Source organism: Diabrotica virgifera, chromosome 5 (genome assembly GCF_917563875.1).
Source record: "Diabrotica virgifera virgifera chromosome 5, PGI_DIABVI_V3a".
NCBI classification, from domain to species: domain Eukaryota; kingdom Metazoa; phylum Arthropoda; class Insecta; order Coleoptera; family Chrysomelidae; genus Diabrotica; species Diabrotica virgifera.
The window spans coordinates 245,306,616-245,328,539 of NC_065447.1; the positions used below are offsets into that span (position 1 = coordinate 245,306,616).

Genomic DNA, 21,924 nt, shown 5'->3' on the forward strand with positions numbered 1-21,924 from the left:
TGACGTTTTTACTGTGTAGCTTCGATTTTTCGTAATTTTTTTTATTAGATAAAATAATACCAGGAATGAATATGTATGCTTTTTCTCATGAGGATCTTTCAGTGCGTCACAGTTTTTCGATTTCTTTATAACGCATTAAATTGTATGTGACAGAAATAAACGCACGTCGGTGATTACATTTCGTCGGTGACATTTATAACATTTATTCTAGTTGTCAATAGATGGCGCTATAATCGAAAATAAAATAATTTGCGAATTATATAATCTACAAATATAATATGAACAATTTAAAAGACTACAAATCAAAGAAAATACCATTTTATAAATGCAATAAACACAATTGATTTGCTTTTATGCCAAATTGCAAATAAAATTTGACAACTGTCAGATTTAACTAAATATGTCATGTCACTAAAATCTATATTATCACGGACTTACCTTTTTTTCTATCATTTGTGACGCACTGAAAAATGCTCATGAAAAGAAGCATATTAACCAATTTTAAGCAAATTTTGACTTATACATATTTTATGAGAGTCAATACTTTTCGACTTATTCGCATGCGAAAATGTCAATTTTCTAACAAAAAAACACTTTTTCGTTTTTTTGCGAATTACTCAAAATTTATATATTTTATTCAAAATAATATATAACTTTTTAAATTTTAAAAAAGAATGTGTGTGTACTTTGTACGCACGTAAGAAGTTATACTTCTATTATATGATTTAAACGAAATTAATATACTTTTTATTTATATTTTATTTAAATATTAAACTAATTTATACTTACTACTTCTCATATATTTTTATTAACACAGTGCCAAAAATTAAAATAATAAAAGAATAAAACACACACAAACACATTAAAAATGCCACAAATGATTTCTGAACATTAATTGTCGGAAATTTTTTTAACTAAATACGTATTTTCTGAAAATAAAATTATATAATAAATATACTTACAATCATAAAATGTATAAAAAAAATAAAAAAAATAAAAGTTTTTATTGGGATTCGAACCAGCTATCAGCGCGGTTGGTATATTGGGGTTCATTCGCCTTAAACGCTTCGCCACGGAGGCAATGTGTCATTATGTGCGAAGATCGACTAACTAAACGGATTAAGCTTTTGACATTTTTGAATTAAATTAAACTATTTTGATTTTGAATTGAAATAATTTAGAATTGAAAAAATACAACAAAACATAGAGTAAGAAAACAATATATTAGGTGAACATTGATAGAAATTTTGATGGTAATCAAATTATGTAAATGAAAGTATTACATACTATGTATTTTGGTAGGTTCAAATAGGTAGGTACCTATGATACATTTATAATTATTACGTACCTGTTGCTTTTAAAAACTATTTAAATGTCACTACAATTATAAACTTTTTTGTTTCTGTCCTCACAACAATAAAACTAATATATTATACATTTGTTTACCTTCATATTGAACAATTATTTATTATTGACAAATCATTTCAACACCCAATCAGAGCCCGTATAACGACTAATACCATACTTTCGGTGTGCGCATGCGCGCAGATCAATATAAATTCATCCTCAATCTCAATCGCGCCTAAAGAAGTATAACTTCAAAAATTTTCAAGCTCTACAAAAGACCTTCTATGAGTATTCTATGAAAAATGCATTGGTTTCTTCATATATTTCACGTTGAAAATTTCAATTTTAGCATTTGACGAAGATGAATCAAATTTCAATAGGCTATTTCTCCGTTTGTGTGGGGGTTACAGACACTATAAATCAATCTACCATCCTTTTTTTAAGGCTATACATTTTTTTAAAGAGTCACTTTTTTGATACAATACACATTTTTGAGTAGGTGTAGATAATTCGCAAACAAAGTCTGAAAAAGTGTTTTTGTTAAAAAATTAGGATTTTTCACTCTCGAGAAAATCGAAAAATATGGACTTCGTGAAAAAATGTACCCATACGGTAAAAATTGCTTAAAATTGGTTAGTATATTCATTCCTGGTGTTATTTTTAATAAAAAAAATTTTACCCCCCAAGAAGGGGTGCATATTACTGTACAAATTATAAAGAAAAAAAAAACAAATTACCGATAATTATGTTTAACGTTTTAGTTTTTCATTTCCGTTTTTTATTCCAACGTAAAACATATTATGTAAGGAACATCAATCCCCTTTACTATTTCTTACTATCACTAGATATAGTCCTAATTGTGCCATAACACCGTTCTATACCAATCAATTTGAAAGTGAATAACAAAAATAAACAGACTGATAAAAACTTTAAAGATATGGGACTTTTTCTGGAACTTATTATGTATGCACATTACGTAAATAAACCTACAGCATATCACTTATCCAAGAAGTTAATAATAGTCTTGCAATGACGATAAGGAAAAAAATAAATATGTAAATATTTGATTACAAGGTCAGATATACAGATTGGGAGGAAATATTAATATGTAGAGTTACAATGCAAGCGGTTAAAGGTACGATTCCGAAAGTGGCTGCAGACTGCAGACCGCAAACCACAGACTGCAGCGACAGTGTCGTCTGCGGTCAGACCAATTCCGAGCAGAACTGCACTTCATCTACATAATATCGACAACAGCATTGCACGATGGGAATTTATAATAGTATAATATTAAAAGTCGTATAAGTAGGATGTCAGACGCAATGAACAACGATGAATTAATGTTATATCTTTTGATGGAAGAAGAAGAAGATGAGAACGATCTTTTACTTTTGCATTATAAAACAAAAAGGAAGTCAACTAAATCTCTATTTAAAAATAGACAATTTGAAGGAAGCTTGCGTCGTATATAACTGAATATTTTGCTACAAAATTAATTAATTGCTCTTCTTCTTCAATTGAAATACTCATTGTCAAAAGAAATTCAATTTTTTTCACTTTTCAGTCAATTTGGAAACAGCAAAAATACGTGTTGTCGCTCTGCGGTCGGCGACACTACTGGTTCTGGTGCAGTCCTGCGGTCTGCGGTTTGCAGTTTGCGGTTTGCGGTTTGCGGTTTGCGGTCTTGTTCGGAATCGTCCCTTTATGGTTTCAAAATAACGAGTGATCCAAAATTATTGGGATCAAAGGTGGCTCTGAACGACAGAGATAGCTATACAGTACATGTCGATTCTTAATTCGGATAAACTTTCCATTTTATGTCAACTTTGACAGACACTTGTCAGTGTCAGTGTACATACGTCAACTTTGACTTTCAAGTTTTACTAGACTCTACACAAAATTATTATTAATAAAAATGGTTTTCACGCATGAACAAAAGCGATCTATGCTCGAAATATATTTGAGAAATGGTCAAAAAATTAACGGAGAATGGGTTTACTCCAACCGAGACGCCTTTGCAGAATTTAGTGAAGAATTTCCCAATGTTGCAGTTCCTTATAACGTGTTTTGCAAAACTCTTCGTCAAGTTGTAAAAGTTTACAGAGAAACGGGAAGTGTAAGTCACAAGCCAGGGGCAGGCAGGCCTAAAGTGCGAACTGAAGAAAACGTTGAACTGGTCAGAGCAGTTATTGTAGATCAACCGCTTACATCAATTCGGCATTTACCTCAACAGACAGATCTCTCATATGGAACTTGCCAGCGTATTCTTAAGAAAGATTTGCATTTTTATCCGTATCGTTTACAAGCTTTCCATGAACTCGCCGTTAACGACTATCCCCAAAGGCTAGGCTTCTGTAATTGGTATCTGGACAATCTCAGTAATAATGGTGATGTATTAAGCAAAACTTTTTTTACTGACGAATGTTGGTTTCACCTTTCTGGATACACAAATTCTCAAAATATGAGGATGTGGAGTGCAGATAACCCACATTATTTTGTTGAAACTCCTTTGTATCCACAGAAACTTGGAGTCTGGGCTGCTATAAGCAAGCGACGTATTGTAGGACCCATATTTTTTGAAGGGGTTCTAAATGCTGTAAGATACCGTCAAGAAATTTTAACTCCATTTATAAATCAGTTGATGGATGATGAATTAACAGAAGGATATTTTCAGCAAGACGGAGCTCGAATTCATACAACGCTGCAAAATTTGAATTATATTATGGACTTTTTCGACAATAGGGTCATTAGTTTAAATACACCTATTATATTCCCCCCTCGATCCTGTGATTTGACTCCCTGTGATTTCTTTCTGTGGCCATATTTAAAAAATTTGATTTTTAAAACTCCTGTAGCGGATTTGGAAGATCTTAAACAAAGAATAACTAATCATATTGAAGAATTAAATAATACTCCGTCAATCTTAAACAATGTAATAGAATCAATGACAAGGAGAGTTACTTTATGTAGAGATGTTGGAGGTGGACATATACAACATCTTCTTTGATTTTGTTTATTATTTTGTATATTAACCCGACATCGGAATTGGAGACACTACGGTGTGTCAGTGAGGTTATGTTCATGTTACAAGGTAGCTTGCGAAGTCTACACGGCTATTGCTAAAATGTAATTGTTTGTATCTGTTTTATAATTACGTTTGTCACTCTGTGCCTTATTAAATACACAACATATTAGGCAACGAGCCACAGAAAGAATCTACACAAAAGTCAAAAAATGTTGTTAATTGGGGCCATCGAGCATTTCGATCCTGCTAAAAGTGATATCACATCTTACGTGGAGAGACTTGAGTAGTTGTTTTTATGTAATGTAGTGGAGAAAGACAAGGAAGTTCCATTATTGATTACTTTAATTGGTGGAGAAGTTTATAGTGTTTTAAAAGACTTATTTGCACCAGAACTATCAAGTTCAAAAACATTTTTGAAAAGTTAAAAAGCGTTCGGTCTGAACATTATAGTCCAAAGAGGTTAGTTATTGCTGAAAGGTATAAATTTTACAACATAAGTCAAGAACCTACAGAGGATATTAAAAGTTTTTTGTCAAAACTAAAAAGTGTAGCTCAATATTGTAAAGGGCCTAGCTGGGTAAGATGATGAAAAGTGCCCCCAACTCGATACGAATTGCATAGGGTAGGTGGGGGTAAAAGTATGCACGGGGCAAAGGTACGCACTTACATTTTTCAGTAACTTCTTATATGTTGGCGACAACATCTTGTGGCATATGTTTGTACTACTCAGTAGCATTGGATGAGAAACTTTGGTGCAATCAGGGCGAACACAACAACAAAAATGAGGTAAAAATTATTTTTGTACCTCTTGATATAATTTTTCTTAAAAATTGATTGATTCTAATTCTTAATCTTTCAAACTCAGATTATTATTGGTTAGGCATGTTGAAAGTTTATTGTTAGAAGTCTTCTTCTACATGACAGTTTGAAGTTCATATGTGCATAGTTTCATATTGAGGTTAGATATATTATTGGTTGCCGGATGGGGCAAAAGTACTCACACAAATGGGGCAAAGGTACGCACTGCTAACGTTGGAATGGGGCAAACGTTCGCAGTGCGTACCTTTGCCCCCAGTGAGGTATACTTGGCAAATGCATGTTTCAAGTCAATCTTCAAAGTGAATATCAAGTTGAGCTTGATATTCTATCAGCTAATTTTGTCTCAATTGCAAAATGTCTCAAATCGGCAAAAGTACGCATGTGCGTACTTTTGCCCCATTGGGTGGGGCAAAGGTACGCATTTACATTTTTTTTTCAAAAAGTTATCAACACTACAAAAATAATGAAGAATTTCCATTTGCCTAATATGATTACAAAATGTATCAATTTCACTTTCATCTATACTCTGTGCCAATTCAAGCATTAGGAGATTCACTAGAGATGAAAATATAGAAAATGCGTACATTTGCCCCCACCTACCCTATAGGTCAACGTTTGGCACATATAGAGAAACTCACTTTCTGAAATTTTTAGCCCCCTAGGTGGTCACGTCACTCACCTAGAGCCTAATTCTTTAGGCTTTTTATGTTTTTATTTTTTATCTCAGCCGCATTGAAAACTAGAGAAAAACTGTAAATAAAAAAGTTCTGTCCGAATTTTTTTTTTATTTTTGACGGGAAATTCAAATTTTAGGACGATTTTAAAATTTTAAATAAGTATAAAAAAATAACTAAGACATTTGTTCTCACGAAAAAAATTTATAACGTGTATTTTTGCATAATGTTTCACCCTGAATTTTTTCAGATTTTTAAAATTGGTGAAACGTACTTTTATAAATAAAAAACCGCATTTCTTCGCTTTTTGATACAATTTTATACAGCGTGTTTAAAAAAGGTAACACCGTCACTAGGATAGGTAAAAAACTGAAAAATAATTGGGGTTTGCCTAATAAAAAATTTTTGTAATGTCATCCATTTTCAAGATACAGGGTTGAAGAACACAAAATTTTACGATTTTGCCGAAACTACTGGCAACATTGTAATAAAATTTGGCAGGTTTTAAGAAGTAGTTATTGTTCATTTTTTCACATACAATTAAGAATTTTATATTCATCATTGGCGCGCATACGGGTAATGGTCTGAACTTTTTAAAGAAAAAAAGATAGTATGCCACTGACATATTTCAAGTTAACAGTCATTTTTAAATTCCTCATTCAATTTGTGACAAAAAATCTATCTTCCCATTTTTTCATATGACGCGCAAATTTTTATGCAAAAATAAAATATTTTAATCCTTACAATACAAAGTATTCGAATTTCTATGTAAGTTTCTATACATCTACATTACACTCATATGGGCCATTCCACGAACATACGCCTGTTTTGGATTACTTCGACAACGAATATTTTAGTGTGCAACATAAAAAGTACGAAAGTAAATGGCGCTAATAATTATTCCAATAAACAACAATGTAATTTGCAATTTACTTTCGTTCTTCTTATTTTGCACAGTAAAATATTCGTTGTCGAAGTAATCCAAAACAGGCGTATGTTCGTGGAATAGGGTATATTATGTACATCCATAGAAAAACTTAATTCCAATACTTTGGAAGCGTTAAAATATTTTATTGTTTGCATGTCCTATGAAAAAAAAGGGTAGAAAGCTTTTTTTGTCCGAAATTGGACGAGGAATTAAAAAATTATTATTAATTTTAAATATGTCAGTGGCGTACTATCTTTTTTCTTTAAAAAGTTCAGACATTCCTCGTCTGCGCGCCAAAGATGAATATAAAATTCTTAATTGTATGTCAAAAAATGAACAATAACTACCTCTTAAAACCTGCCAAATTTTATTGCAATGTTGCCAGTAGTTTCGGCAAAATCGTAAAAAATGTGTAAAATTTTGTGTTCTTCAACGCCCTGTATCTTGAAAATGGATGACATTACAAAAATGTTTTATTAGGCAAACCCCAATTATTTTTCAGTTTTTACCTATCCTAGTGACGGTGTTACCTTTTTTAAACACTCTGTATAAAATTGTATCAAAAAGCGAAAAAATGCGGTTTTTTATTTTTAAAAGTATGTTTCACCAATTTTAAAAATATGAAAAAATTCAAGGTGAAACATTATGCAAAAATTCACGTTATAATTTTTTTTCGTGAGAACGAATGCCTTAGTTATTTTTTTATGCTGATTTAAAATTTTAAAATCGTCCTAAAATTTTAATTTCCCGCCAAAAATTAAAAAAAAAAATTTCGGACTGAACTTTTTGACACTTACATTTTTATTTAAAGTTTTTCGCTAGCTCTCGATGCGGATGAGATAAAAAATAAAAACATAAAAAGCCTAATTAGGCTCTAGGTGGGTCACGTGAAAACCTAAGGGGGCTAAAAATTTCAGAAAGTGAGTTTCTCTATATGTGCTAAACGTTGACCAATATGCAATTCGAATCCACTTTTCATCATCTTACCCGGCTAGGCCCTTTACAATATTGAGCTACACTTTTTAGTTTTGACAAAAAACTTTTAATATCCTCTGTAGGTTCTTGACTTATGTTGTAAAATTTATACCTTTCAGCAATAACTAACCTCTTTGGACTATAATGTTCAGACCGAACGCTTTTTAACTTTTCAAAAATGTTTTTGAACTTGATAGTTCTGGTGCAAATAAGTCTTTTAAAACACTGTAAACTTCTCCACCAATTAAAGTAATCAATAATGGAACTTCCTTGTCTTTCTCCACTACATTACATAAAAACAACTACTCAAGTCTCTCCACGTAAGATGTGATATCACTTTTAGCAGGATCGAAATGCTCGATGACCCCAATTAACAACATTTTTTGACTTCCCAATTAACAACATTCAGAATTATGTCCGTATTTTTCAATTTATTAATTTCCATATATTCTAAAAAAGATAACTTAAGGCCTTTATTTTGAATATGCAGAATTTGAAACTCTTCATTGAAAGAATGATTATGATCTAGAAGGTGAAGTGCGTATGTAGAAGTGTCTGTTTTTCTATTGTTGAAAGCCCTTTTGTGTTCTGCTATCCGTTTGTCAAAGGTTCTGCCAGTTTGACCGATGTAAGTTTTCGGACAGTCACCACACGTTAGTTTGTACACACCACTCTGTAGTTGCTTTTTCTTTCGGCTTTTATTGTTCTTAATATGAAGAAATTCCCATGACAAAAAATAACTTCGAGATAGAACTAAACATCATTAAACAAATAGCAGTAAACAATGGCTATAACGAACAAACAGTTAACAAAATTTTAAACCAAAAACTCCATAAGAAAGCCCTGAAATTAGTGTATCCACCACCACAGAAAGAACCCAGTACCTTCTGCTCTCTCACATACACTGGCAAGATAACAATAAAAATAGCCAGATACTCGTACATAAAAAAGAAAGGAGTAACACCAGCTTTCAGAACTAATAACAACTTAAGCAAATATATTAAGAACAATAAAAGCCGAAAGAGAAAGCAACTACAGAGTGGTGTGTACAAAATAACGTGTGGTGACTGTCCGAAAACTTACATCGGTCAAACTGGCAGAACCTTTGACAAACGGATAGCAGAACACAAAAGGGCTTTCAACAATAGAAAAACAGACACTTCTACATACGCACTTCACCTTCTAGATCATAATCATTATTTCAATGAAGAGTTTAAAATTCTGCATATTCAAAATAAAGGCCTTAAGCTATCTTTTTTAGAATCTATGGAAATTAATAAATTGAAAAATACGGATATAATTCTGAATGACCAACTCGAGACAAACAGCTCCCCACTCCTCAACCTCTTCAGTTAAAGACTTAAAAAGGCAAACACATTGTAAACTACACCACTTGAAATTCCGGTGTCAGACACCGGAGGAACAAGACGTGCCAGCAGCGGAGCGGAAAACAGCGACAACAGCCAACGAAGTAGGAGTGGCTTGACTGTGAACTTTTCAGTTCAGTCTTGAATGCAAGCAAGACAGCAGTGGAGCGCTTCTCACTCTCTGAGGCGAGAAGGAGAGGCAAAGGCCGATTGACTGGATGTGGTGAAACTTAGGGAATTTGATTTTATTGAATTCTCTGAGACGCCGCAGCTAGACATCGGTTAGCGGAAAAAGCAATAACGGGCTCGACGTGAGCCCGTTACGGGATGTCTACTGTGCCTCCGTAAGGGTATCGACACTGCAAGGTGTAGTTCTTTGGAATCTACATCGGGCAGCCCCGGCCCCTAGGTCAGTAGAACGAGAACATCAAGAGAATCCCGTACCTAGTTCTGTCTGGGTACGAGAACTACCGCGATAGATGCAGGGAAACCAACCCTGAAGCCGAGCTGGCGTCGGGCCAGGCGGCGAAAAAAAAAAGGTTCGTCCAAATTAGGACTTCCTCCCTCAGACGATTGATCGAGCTAGGTCTCGATCACCCCCCCCCCTATGGCCACTCCGCCAACACATGAGGATCCACGCAAAGTGGATCTTACCCTTACAGGAACATCAAACAGAGGAAAGTGAAGAGGAAACCGAGATGAAATCCGAGGAAGACTCCGAAGAAGACACCGACACCGAGGACACGGAAAATGAAACCCCCTGCGAGGCAGAGAGAGGAAGAACGAAAAGGGCTAGGAGGACTTAACTGCCCGTACATGAGGCATGTTAATGAGATGTCCAAGCAACTTCAAGTTCAACTGCTTGAAAAAGAGGCAACCCGGCATAGAACCGAAAACGAGCAACTAAGGGCCGAAATCGAGAGACAAAAAAGAGATGACTAAGATGTCAAACCAGATGGACGACCTGCTGAAAGAGTTGCAAGAAACTCGGAAACTGATAGAGAAGCAACACCAACAGGAGAAGCTGACAAAACCCGAACCGAAAAAGAACCCAGCGATCAAAAAGCCACCGCCGGCTGAAGAACCGAAGCCAAAAAAGAAGAAAGAAAATTTCCCACCACTGTCACGAGGACCAGCAGACCCAAAAAGCCAGACCCCACCCCAGAGCAAAACACAGATGGTGAGACGTCTGCCTTGAGGCGATCTGGCGATTCGGAGTCTGAGGACATGGAAACAAACGAAGAAACCACCGTGCTGCCTGAACAACAGGCAACACCTCACAGAAAGCCGCCTGTAATTAAATTACCAGTAGAAATGGATATAAAACCCAAAGTGGTTTTAAGAGGATTTCCCTCAAACACCACCAAGGAGGAAATCCAAGAAGAGATGGAAGCGCAACACCAAATAGTCTGCCAAGCAGCTAAGAATATGACCACAAGAGCCGGCCCCAAAAGGAAACTACCGATATTCGTACTGACTCTGAATCGCGAGGACGTAGAAAAGGCTAAGCTGATCACCAATCTGTGCCACATGAAGGTAGAGGTAGAAGACCTACGAAAAGCGACAGGGCCAACGCAGTGCTTCAACTGCCAGGGCTTCCACCATGCACAGAACGCGTGCCACAAAGATCCCAAATGTGTGAAATGCGGAGAAGATCACCCCACGAAGCTGTGCAAAAGACCCAGAGACACAAAGGCAACCTGCGCTAACTGCAAAGGAAGTCACCCCGCAAGCTACAGAGGATGCCCAAGATGTCCAACCTGGAGCAGACCACCACAACAGACGACAACAGGCAACCGGAGTCTCCTATGCCAAAGCCACACAAGGCAACAACCAACAAGCCACCACAGCGATCCTCCCAGACGAAGACTACCTGGTCAGACTAGTGACCAAGGTAGTCCAAGAAGTCATCCAAGATACCAGACAGACGATCAGGTAAAACCAGTATACAAACCAAAAAAATCATAAAAAGGCGTAAGCCACCAAAAAAAAAACAAAAAAATCTTGAGCGCCAAGCCATTGGACTGAGCCCAATTGGGCCTGGTACAATGGCTTGGAGCCCAAGCAAGAAAGCAATTTTAGTTCCGCGGATAAGTAATTAAGAAGATAAAAGGCTTAGAGCGCATCACGCTGGCCTAGTTTTTTGCATTCGATTAGGGTACCACATGGAATCTTATTACCCAGGATTCCATAGTGAAGAGCATTTGGCTACGATAGTTGTGCCCTCATCGCGCATCAGCGTGCTATGGGGGGGAAAGGGATGGCCTGGGGCATTGGAGCGAGGTGGGGTGATCCCTGTTTTTTACCCGGGTCAAAACACCTCGCCCCAATGAATTGTTACACCCGAATGTACATTTTCGAAAGGGTGAACATCTCCCACAGGTCGGGTTAAATCAAATGGCTTGCTTGCTTGCTACTACATCACTTGAGAAAGGCACTCTGCCGAAACAGCTGTAGTCACTTAGTTGTAATAAATTTTGTGGAAGTATAGAAAACTAACGTTTTCAGTGTTTTATTGTTAGACTTTGTTTCGCTGATGACCAAATTCTGATCGCTCAGGATCATGACGACTTGCGTTACATGACGTGGAAGCTAATAGAAGAATATAACAAATTAGGCCTCGCAGTCAACATTAAGAAAACTGAAGCCATGTGTATTGGAGGGACAAAACAGTCCATTACATTAGATGATGGGGTAGAAATTAAATATTGTGATGAATACAAGTATCTGGGCATGAAGATAACTCAAGATTAGATACTCGATGCTACTATAAATGACAGAAACATACAGGGTAGAAAAGCCATATCCATGATGAACGGCATTCTGTGGGACCAAACAATATCTAAAGCGAACAAACAGATCATATACCGGGTGTCCATCTATATTTTCCCCCATTTTAACTGCCTATAACTTCTAAACGGCTTAAGATAGAAATATGCGGTTTTCGATTAAATGTTTTATTTTAGTAAAAGTTTTGTCTGAATGGATTGAATTTTTTATATCGATTTCAAATACGAAAAGAAAATAGCGGATTTTTGAAAAAAACGTTGTTGACTTTTTTTTAATGGAACACCCAGTATATTTTTTTGTAAATTGAAAGAAAGGTCATTCACCTATCTAGCGATATAAAGTTTTTTAAAATCGGTTGTCAAATCACTGAGTAATTAATTTTTAAAATGAGCGGTGCAACGTGGATATCACATACCTAAATAACATAACTAAGCAAAATTATATGATTTCCACATTGCATCTTTCATTTTAAAAATTATTTGCTGTCATTTGACAACCGATTTAAAAAATTTCTTATCGCTGGATAGGTAGATGACCGTTTTTCCAAGATACACAAAAATATACTGGGTGTTTCAATAAAAAAAGTCAATAACGTTTTTTTTCAAAAATCCGCCATTTTTTATTTAAAAGCGACATAAAAAATGATCATTTACCTAAAAACCTGAAAAAACGGTCATTTACCTATCCAACGATATAAATTTTTTTAAAATCGGTGGTCAAATGACAGAAATTAATTTTTAAAATGAGAGATGCAATGTGGAAATCACATAACATAACATCAATTTGCTTAGTTATGTTATTTAGGTATGTGATATCCACGTTGCACCTCTCATTTTAAAAATTAATTACTCAGTGATTTGACAACCGATTTTGAAAAAAATTATATCACTGGATAGGTGAATGACCTTTCTTTCAATTTACAAAAAATATACTGGGTGTTCCATTAAAAAAAAGTCAACAACGTTTTTTTCAAAAATCCGCCATTTTTCTTTTCGTATTTGAAAGCGATATAAAAAATTCAGTCCATTCAGACAAAACTTTTACTAAAATAAAACATTTCAGCGAAAACCGCATATTTCTATCTTGAGCCGTTTAGAAGTTATAGGCAGTTAAAATGGGGGAAAATATAAATGGACACCCGGTACAATACCATACTTAAAAGTGTAAACAAGTCTCCACAAGATGGAGACCTTACGAAAATGGTACGGCCATATACAGCAAATGCCAGATGACAAGATCCATAAACAGATTTTGGCGTGGACACCACAAGGGAGAAGGGAAAGAGGAAGGTCGAGAAGAAGCTGGAGGGAGAGAATTGAAAAAGAACTAGAGGAAAGTCCAGGTCTGTGATTAAACAGAGAAGAATGGCGGTTAAGAGTCGGAAGGCGTAGGAGGGCTCTGTAGTAGTAGTTTATTATTCTGTAGCAGTAGTTGAAAAATTACCCACACTTTTCAAAAAATTTGTTTCGAGTCTCCAGAGAGTACCAAAGAGTGTAACGGATTAAAAGGGATAGGTACCTACTGGGAAACTGAAGCTATGTTTTTGTGGCATCTTAATAAGTTTATTCCAAAGTAAACTTAATATAACGAGCAAAATGAACTAAAGCACAGGATATCAAAAGGTAACTGAAAGGTCGACAGTTTAAAAAAATTATTAAAGTCAAAGTACCTATCGAGAAAGACGAAAACCAGAATATACAAAACCGTAATAAGAGCAACAGTCACCTACGGATGTGAGACATGGGTGCTAAACAAAACAAGAAGAACTGATAGAGAGGTGGGAACGAAAGGTACGAAGAGCTATTTTCGGGGGAAAATACAGAAGACAGTTGGCAAAGAAGAACCAATCAAGAATTAAAGATGCCTTACAACGAACCAAGTATAACAAGACACACAAAGAATCAGGTGGGCAGGTCATGTCGAGAGAATGGATAGAGCAAGATTGCCAAAGAAGGTACTGCTAAGTAGACCAGTTGGGACAAGAAGACGAGGTAGCCCAAGAAAAAGATGACGAGAAAAGTTTCAGGACGATATAGGATCGATGGAAATTACAGACTGGAAAGAGAAGGCGAAAAATAGGATACAGTGGAGAACCATAGTGCAGCAATTTTTACATAGAAATTAAATATAAGACATTAGTATATACCTACTATCATGTGTATTATGTAAAATTGTAAAACCCTAGGCCTACAAGGCCTGTAGTGCACATTAAATAAATAAATGAAACTCAATATAACTTAAAAAATTTACAAGTAATATTCAAGGCATTACGATTTCAAAAAAGTTTAGGAGCGGGGGGGGGTGGTCGGGTGCCTTAGTTCAGAGATTAGGTTGGCGCCTTTTTAATGAGCCAGTCAGGCCCTGCAGTTACAGAAGGTGAAATTAGCAGAATGGAACCAGAAAATTTAGCAGCAGTCGAAGAAAAATTAGATAAAGTAATGTTCAAAAAGAATGAAGCTACAATTAAGAAAGATGGTAGTCATGAAGCTGGTAGAAGTTATGTCCAACATAAGTCATGCTTTAGATGTGGTAGAATACATATGATTCATCAAAATGTCCAGCCAAAGCATGGCAATGTTTCAGTGGTAAGAAAGTGGCTCATACAAGTACCGTCTGTGGTTCGAAAGTTAGTTTATTAGAAGAAGGTGATATACAAGGTGAAGTGAAGGAGGAAGAATAATTATTTCTGGGATCTTTGTCTTCATTGGAACTAGAAAATTCAGCTCCAGAGAAAATAGTATTAAAAGAGGAACTCAATTTTATTTGACATTGATACTGGTGCCTGTTGCACAGTAATTCATATACAGGATTTCAAAAAGTTTTTGTCAGCTTTAAATATTTATTCTGTTAATAAATGAAGTAGTACTAAAAAATAATAAAAAATAAAGTAGTACTAAATACAAAACATGATTATTACCATCAAATTCAGGGAAACTTGTATTTAACGCAAAGGAATGTGTCACTTAGTGATTTGGACACGCTTGGAATCAGCCTTCTATGATATCCCTATTGAAAAAGGCTGGGAAGAAAATATAAATTGATTAAAAGATTTTTACTTAATTAAATATATGTATACCATTTTTATTTGTGAATAAAACACTTCAAAACAATATTTTTCTGTTTATTTTGTATATCTATACATATTGCAAATAGCAAAAAGAGAACATTATTGTCTTTATTTACCAGATTACATGCATAGAAAGAGTTTTAATTTTAAAATGTTACATAAAGCTAGTTAACTAGATCATTGAATTAGTTCATTCACTTTTTTTCAACAATATTTTTATTTCAGTAATAACTATATTGTAACATTAATAAATTGTGTTACAAAATTAATTACAATATATTCAAACACTTACAAATTATATATAATTAATTGCTAATGCAGTGCACAGATTCTAAAGGAGCCGTTGGGGGATAGAGTATATGCACATTATTATAGTCGCTGTATGAGAAAGTATTCGAAATAATATTTTATTTCATTATTTCAAATACTTTTCTCTCTCAACACCGACTATAATACTGCGCATAGACACCATCCCCCACCAGCACCTTTAGAATCTGTGCACTGTACCTAATTTTACAACGTAAAAGTATAACAAAGTACAAAACCAACTATGGTATTGTGACATAACAAAAGTGAATCAGTAAATTACTTGATTGAAATTAAGGAACAATACACCAAATGTTGTAGACAGGTGAGCCGCAATACAACATAACTATTTGTTGTGTAAAATATTGAGAATTTTCATTTATAATATAACTATAATGTTTACGCAGAAAAAATTGAAGAAGTTCAAAATAAATTCCTTGGGTTTTTGGGATTTAAAATTAGAGTTATATAGAGTATCAATACCCTGGAAGAACGTCGTTATCACCATTATTTGAAAATTCTGTGTACTTTATTAAATAGTACAGCAAATAGTAATTATTTATTGTCTAAGCTTGATTTTAAAGTCCCTTCATACAGTACTCGAAATGCAGTTGAAAACACTTTTCATGTATCATTTCATCGATGTAATTATGGTCTCAATGAACCTATAACTAGAATGTTACGTCTAGCAAATCAAAATACTGAGAGGCTTAATTAATTTTAGTTCCACACCTAACCAATTTATACGCGACTTGCAACAAATTAATATTGCCTCTTAATTGTTTTGTTTTGTCCACCATTACCAGTCTGTTTCTAATTTGTTCTATATGTAATTTATTTCTTTTAACTATTATATTTTATGTGTTACATATATGATTTTTTTCATATTTATTAGTATCCCAAAATTTGTAAAAAATTGTAACTGTATTGGGCTTGTCCTGTGGTAATAAAAAAAACAAAATATTTTTTAGTTTTTTAAATTTGATATTTTTTTATCTCATTTATGTTTCACAGTAAAATGTTACTCGAAACTAATTAGCTAGCTCATTGAATTAATTCATTCACTCATTAATTTGACAATATTTATTTCAAGAATATTAAAATAAGATAACATCAACTAAGTTAAACATTGTCTTATAAAAATAATTACAATATGAGGATTTTCGTGCAATAAGGGCGAACTCCAATGGCGAGTGCGCCCTTGTTGCACACAGAGTCTCATATATTGAAACACTCATATATACTGCTAATATCTGTATGTATTTACTAGGATATTCTCTAAATTTATATTTTTATTTTATTTATTTACGGGGTACCACTCAATTATATAATATATTGGGTGGTACCCCGTAAATAAATAAATAAAATAAAAATATAAATAAATTTAGAGAACCTCCTAGTAATATACATAACATATTACAAATATATCAAGTGATACATTAAATATAAAAATGGAGTAAATACGACAAAAGTCAGCCAAGCAGCCCTATAGAATAAAACAAATATTAAAATAAGATAAAATACATAACAAACAGAAATCACCTAAGTTATAAAAGTTTTTTTATATGTTGTCTACAAACATCATCAGAAGTGCACAGTAACAAATCAAAGTATTTCCATTTAGAATCATTCCATTCAATAGAGAATGCCTACCAAAATAGCAGCTATGAAATTTAATTACAAAATTTTGAGATAATCTAATGACTCTAGAGGGAACATTAAAATCAATTAGATACAACAGCAGATCATTGCAATTTATTCTGGAATTCAGTAGTTTATGTAGAAACAAAATATCAGCGTAAATCTGTCTGGAAGATAACTTAGGTAGGTTTAATGTGTTTCCAATTACGGAGAAATTACTTAAAGGTTTAACAGTAAGGTAAAGGTACTTAATAATCGCTTAACGGTTTGTGCAGTTCAAAACTTCAATACCTAATGAAGTTATTTTGAACTTTTTCAAGCTTGACAATTTGGACTTCATAAGTGGGTGACCAAACTGAGCAATACTCAAAAACAGATCTAACTAGGGAAATGTAAATCAGTCTAATGGAATTAATGTTGTGCAAACATCTAGAAGTTCTGATAATGAAGCCTAACATTTGAAATGCCTGATTATTCACATCATCACAATGTGCATAAAAATTTAGTGTAGAATCTAATTGAACACATAGATCTCTCGCAGTTGATACAGCTTTCAGTGGTTCTTTATAAAGTGAAAGTTTAAAAAAGTACAAAACCAACTAAGTATGACAATATCTTATGCAATTTTCAAATGAAGTGAATTATTCAACTAAGGAACACTAAATCAAATGTTAGAGCCATGCACAGGGAGGCTCAATACAACATAACTGTTTTCCATGTAAAATAGTGAGGATTTTAGTTTTTTAAATTTACAAGCAAGGTAATTTACATATTTTTGATTTATATTAATTTGGCTATATGAAACTCTTAAAACGATATTTGTGAGACTACCCTTTCCGTGATTATGTGCAACGTAGAATTGATTACTAGAAAATATCAGTTATCTTCTTTCTTATATAAATCTTGGACTTCCCGAATTAGAGGATATTGAAAATTTGTTAATACTGCACAGCTTGGAATACAAATGAAGAATGTGGTACTAGACTAGCAGGTACAAGACTTAAAATTTTATAGCTTTTAATGCACTTTATAGTACTTTCTACATGTATTCTTGCTTTAGCAATTGTTCTGGTTTGAATTACCTGTTGTGGTGTAAATTGAGCAGTTGTTAAAAAAGGTGGTATATTTAAACATACACCTGGAGGAAGCAAATCAGAAATTAAAAATCATTTATCAGCAATTATTAAGTCACCTGGTACCATCTGCTCTAACACACCACAATGCTTTAATTTTTTTTTACCAGGTACTGAACCTGGATATAATTTGCTAGCATAAGTAACTACTCCATTCGGAGCCACTCCAGTTAGACATTTTTAAGTATTTTTGTGTACATATGAGCTATATGTTGCTTTCTGTTTTTCCATATTTTTCGGCTGGTTATAGTAGATTTCTGTTAAGTCTAAAATTGTTCTGCAATTTGTAGAATTGTTAAAACATGTAGCCATACATAATTTATTTTTATTCCTGCTGGGAATTTCTTTAATAGTATTTTTAAATATTTTGTTTTGCTTGAAATGAATTCTCTAATGCCTAAATCTTTATTCACAAGATTTAACTTTAATTTCATCAATTTAAGTAGTAATTGATCAATTTTAGGTACATTTACAACAGCCCAATATTGATAATCATTTAATTGAAATGAGTCCATTAACTCATATAAACACATAAATACATCTCTACATGGTAAACCAGTATAGAGCAAAATTTTTTCATCGCTACCTTCAATATCCCTAAGTGAAAAAGACGCAGACAACCTCTTTGCACTATCCAGTGCTTCCTGATGTTCTTTTTTTTTAAAGTAATTTTCTGCTTCCTACATTGCAACCGAAGGAAATGGAGAAGCTTCATTGGCAGCGCTGCGTTTATTTTCTTTTTTCCTTCTTACTGCACATGCAGGTGGAGAGGTACTGGGTTCTGAACATCCTATACATTGAAATACATAGGGTTTTAAAACTGTTGATTTGTGGTATGTTAAGTTAAATGTTATGTTTATATGGTATTAGCTCCAGTTAGTAATGACAATTATATATTTTCCCTAAAAATACTTGACATTTCAATTTCCACTAGAAAATCGTTATCCAAAAAAAATTAAAAGAAATTTGTTGAAAAGGTGTGTACAAGCGTTAATTGTTGTTATTGAGAAACCTCAATAACAACTAATACTGTGGCTAATCCCATATAAACATAACATTTGCAAGATGTAAAACATATCGTGGGCGTACTGGGGAAATCCACTAACTCTATATTTTTCAATTTTGACATTTTACTACCATTAAATCCACAAACATCAATATGTTAACAGGAAAGACCCTATCAGGAATATCTCCAAATTCGTCATCCACCGTGCTTAAATCGGCACATTCAATGACAAAGAAAATCAACTAACTCCACCTTTTTTCAAGTTTTCATGAACAAAATAATGTTTTTCCAAATATTTTTATGTACATGTATGTGCACCACACCTGTGGTTAACATCCTTCAAAATCATATCCAGGTACCAAAAGTTGAATAGCCAGTATACCCGATTTTTAAGAGGTAATCCATAAGGTATTCTTCTTCTTAAAGTTCCCTCTCCTATCGGAGGTTGGATATCATAATGGCTATGGTCACTTTGTTGGCTGCTGCTCTGAACAGTTGTAATGAACTACAGTTAAACCATTCTCTAAGGTTCCTCAGCCAGGAGATGCGTCTTCTTCCTTGGATCCTTCCTTGCATAGTAATTCTCAGCAACTCATATTTTTCTCCTCTGGTAATGTGACCCAAATATTCCAGTTTTCTAGTTTTTATACTCTTCATAATTTCTAACTCCTTATTTAAACGTCATAGCACTTCAACATTGGTAATCCTTTGAACCCACTGAATTTTCAATATTCTTCTGTAACACCACATTTCGAACGCTTCTATTCTTCTTATGTGTTGTCTCTTCAATGTCCTAGTTTCCATTCCGTATAACAATATAGAAAATATGTAGCATCGTAGAGCCCTCAATCTGAGAGGCAACTGAAGGTCTTTGTTTGTAAGCAGTGTCTTCATTTTTATAAATGCTTGCCTTGCAGTTTCAATTCGGACTTTAATTTCTTGGCTTTGGTAATTTTTGTCATCAACCCAGGTTCCCAAATATTTGTATGTCTTCAATTTTTCTATTTGGGTTTGCTCTATCATTAACCTTTCATTTCCATGTTCTGTTTTTGAGACAATCATAAATTTCGTTTTTTTCTTGTTTATTTTTAGTCCGTAATGAATGCAATAATCGTTAATTCTATTTAGCAATTCTGACAATGCAGCAAAAGGAGGCAGCGCACTAATAATAAAAAATAACATTGAACATTATGAGGAGCTAAAATATGAAACAGAACACATACAAGCAACTACGGTATGTGTCAAACTCAAAACTAATTGCGAAGTTAATGTAAGCTCAATTTATAGCCCCCCTAGGCATTCCATTAAAAAAGAACAGTATGTAGAATATTTGAAAAGTTTGCAAAAAAGATATATCATTGGAGGTGACTTTAATGCAAAGCACACAATGGGGATCAAGATTAACAACAACTAAAGGAAAAGAGTTACTGGCAGCCATAAAAGAACAGAAATGTGAAGTAATATCAACAGGTAGACCGACTTATTGGCCAACAGATACAAACAAAATACCGGACTTAATTGATTTATTTATTATAAAAAATATTTCATATAACTATGTAGATATTAATGAAGGTTGGGATATGAATTCAGATCATTCACCCATAATACTCACTGTGAGTGACACGATTATCAGAAAGGATTGTAACCAATACTAACAAATAAACTAACAGACTGGGTAAGTTTTAGATCAATCCTTGAAGATAGAATTGAATTAGCAGTACCATTAAAAAAACCTGAACAACTAGATGAGGAAGTTGAGTTGCTTGTACAAAATATACAAAAATCAGCATGGGAAAGTACTACTATAAGATCAAACGTCAAAGGAAACAACTATCCGAAACAAATTAAAAAGTTAATTAAAGAGAAAAGAAAACTTAGACGGAAGTGGCAACAAACCAGAGCACCCCAAGATAAAACAAATTTAAACAATGCTAGTCAAAAACTTAAAAGAGAGATTCAAAATTTAAAAAATGAGTCAATCAGTTATTACCTGAGAGAGTTAACGGATGATAGTAGCACGGAGTACTCTCTATGGAAAGCAACAAAAAGGCTAAAAAGACCAGTAACCCATTCTCCACCCATTAAACTAGAAGACGGTAGCTGGTAATGAGCAAAAGGCAGAGAGATTTGCCACATATTTATAAAATACATTAAAACCGCATGATGACCAAAATAATGATCAAATATCGATATAGGCTAATCCGACAGAGGAGAGAATCAGACCAACATCCCCGAAGGAAGTAGCTGGTGAAATAAAAGACAATATAAATCCTAAGAAGGCACTTTTTTTCTCAAAACTTTACTTTTGTGAGTTAGTGGATTTTCCCAGTACGCCCACAATATTCAGTTGTGAGATAAAAATAAATGAAACTAGTAGAGGTAAGAAATTTAGCGATAAAAACCTCTAAATTTACATTTTATTTATCGTTTTCCATCTTTAGACGTATCAGAGAAGTATGTCGACTAAAACTGTGACTGCCACAGTGAGAGTGACAAGGAGAAGCTGCAGAGTAACAAGGAGATATAGAATAAATAACATAGAGATAAAGAGAAGAATGGGAGTGAACTCAGACATAATAGACTACATTGAACAAAAGAGATTAACCTGGTACGGACATGTCAGAAGAGCAGACCAAAATCGTGGGATAAACCGAATAACATAGTGAAGAGAGTCAGACCCCGAAGATCCTTCAGAGATTAAGTGGACGAAGCAATGGAGAGAAGAAATCTACAGGAAGGGAACTGGTAAGACAGAAAGAGCTGGAGAGAACAGTTGAGTGAAGGAATACAGTGGAGACTGTGGAAATCCTTAGTATACTACATTCGCTCTCGCGAGATTTTTTTTG

The 21,924-nt window shown here is 34.0% G+C and overlaps 1 long non-coding RNA gene across 1 annotated transcript; it reads left to right on the top strand.

Moving 5' to 3' along the window:
* The first annotated feature begins 4,745 nt into the window (after positions 1-4,745).
* Positions 4,746-5,967, top strand: LOC126885317 (uncharacterized). Its single transcript, XR_007698385.1, has 2 exons — positions 4,746-5,564; positions 5,606-5,967. It is a non-coding gene; the product is annotated as an uncharacterized LOC126885317 (long non-coding RNA).
* The last annotated feature ends 15,957 nt before the right edge of the window (positions 5,968-21,924 follow it).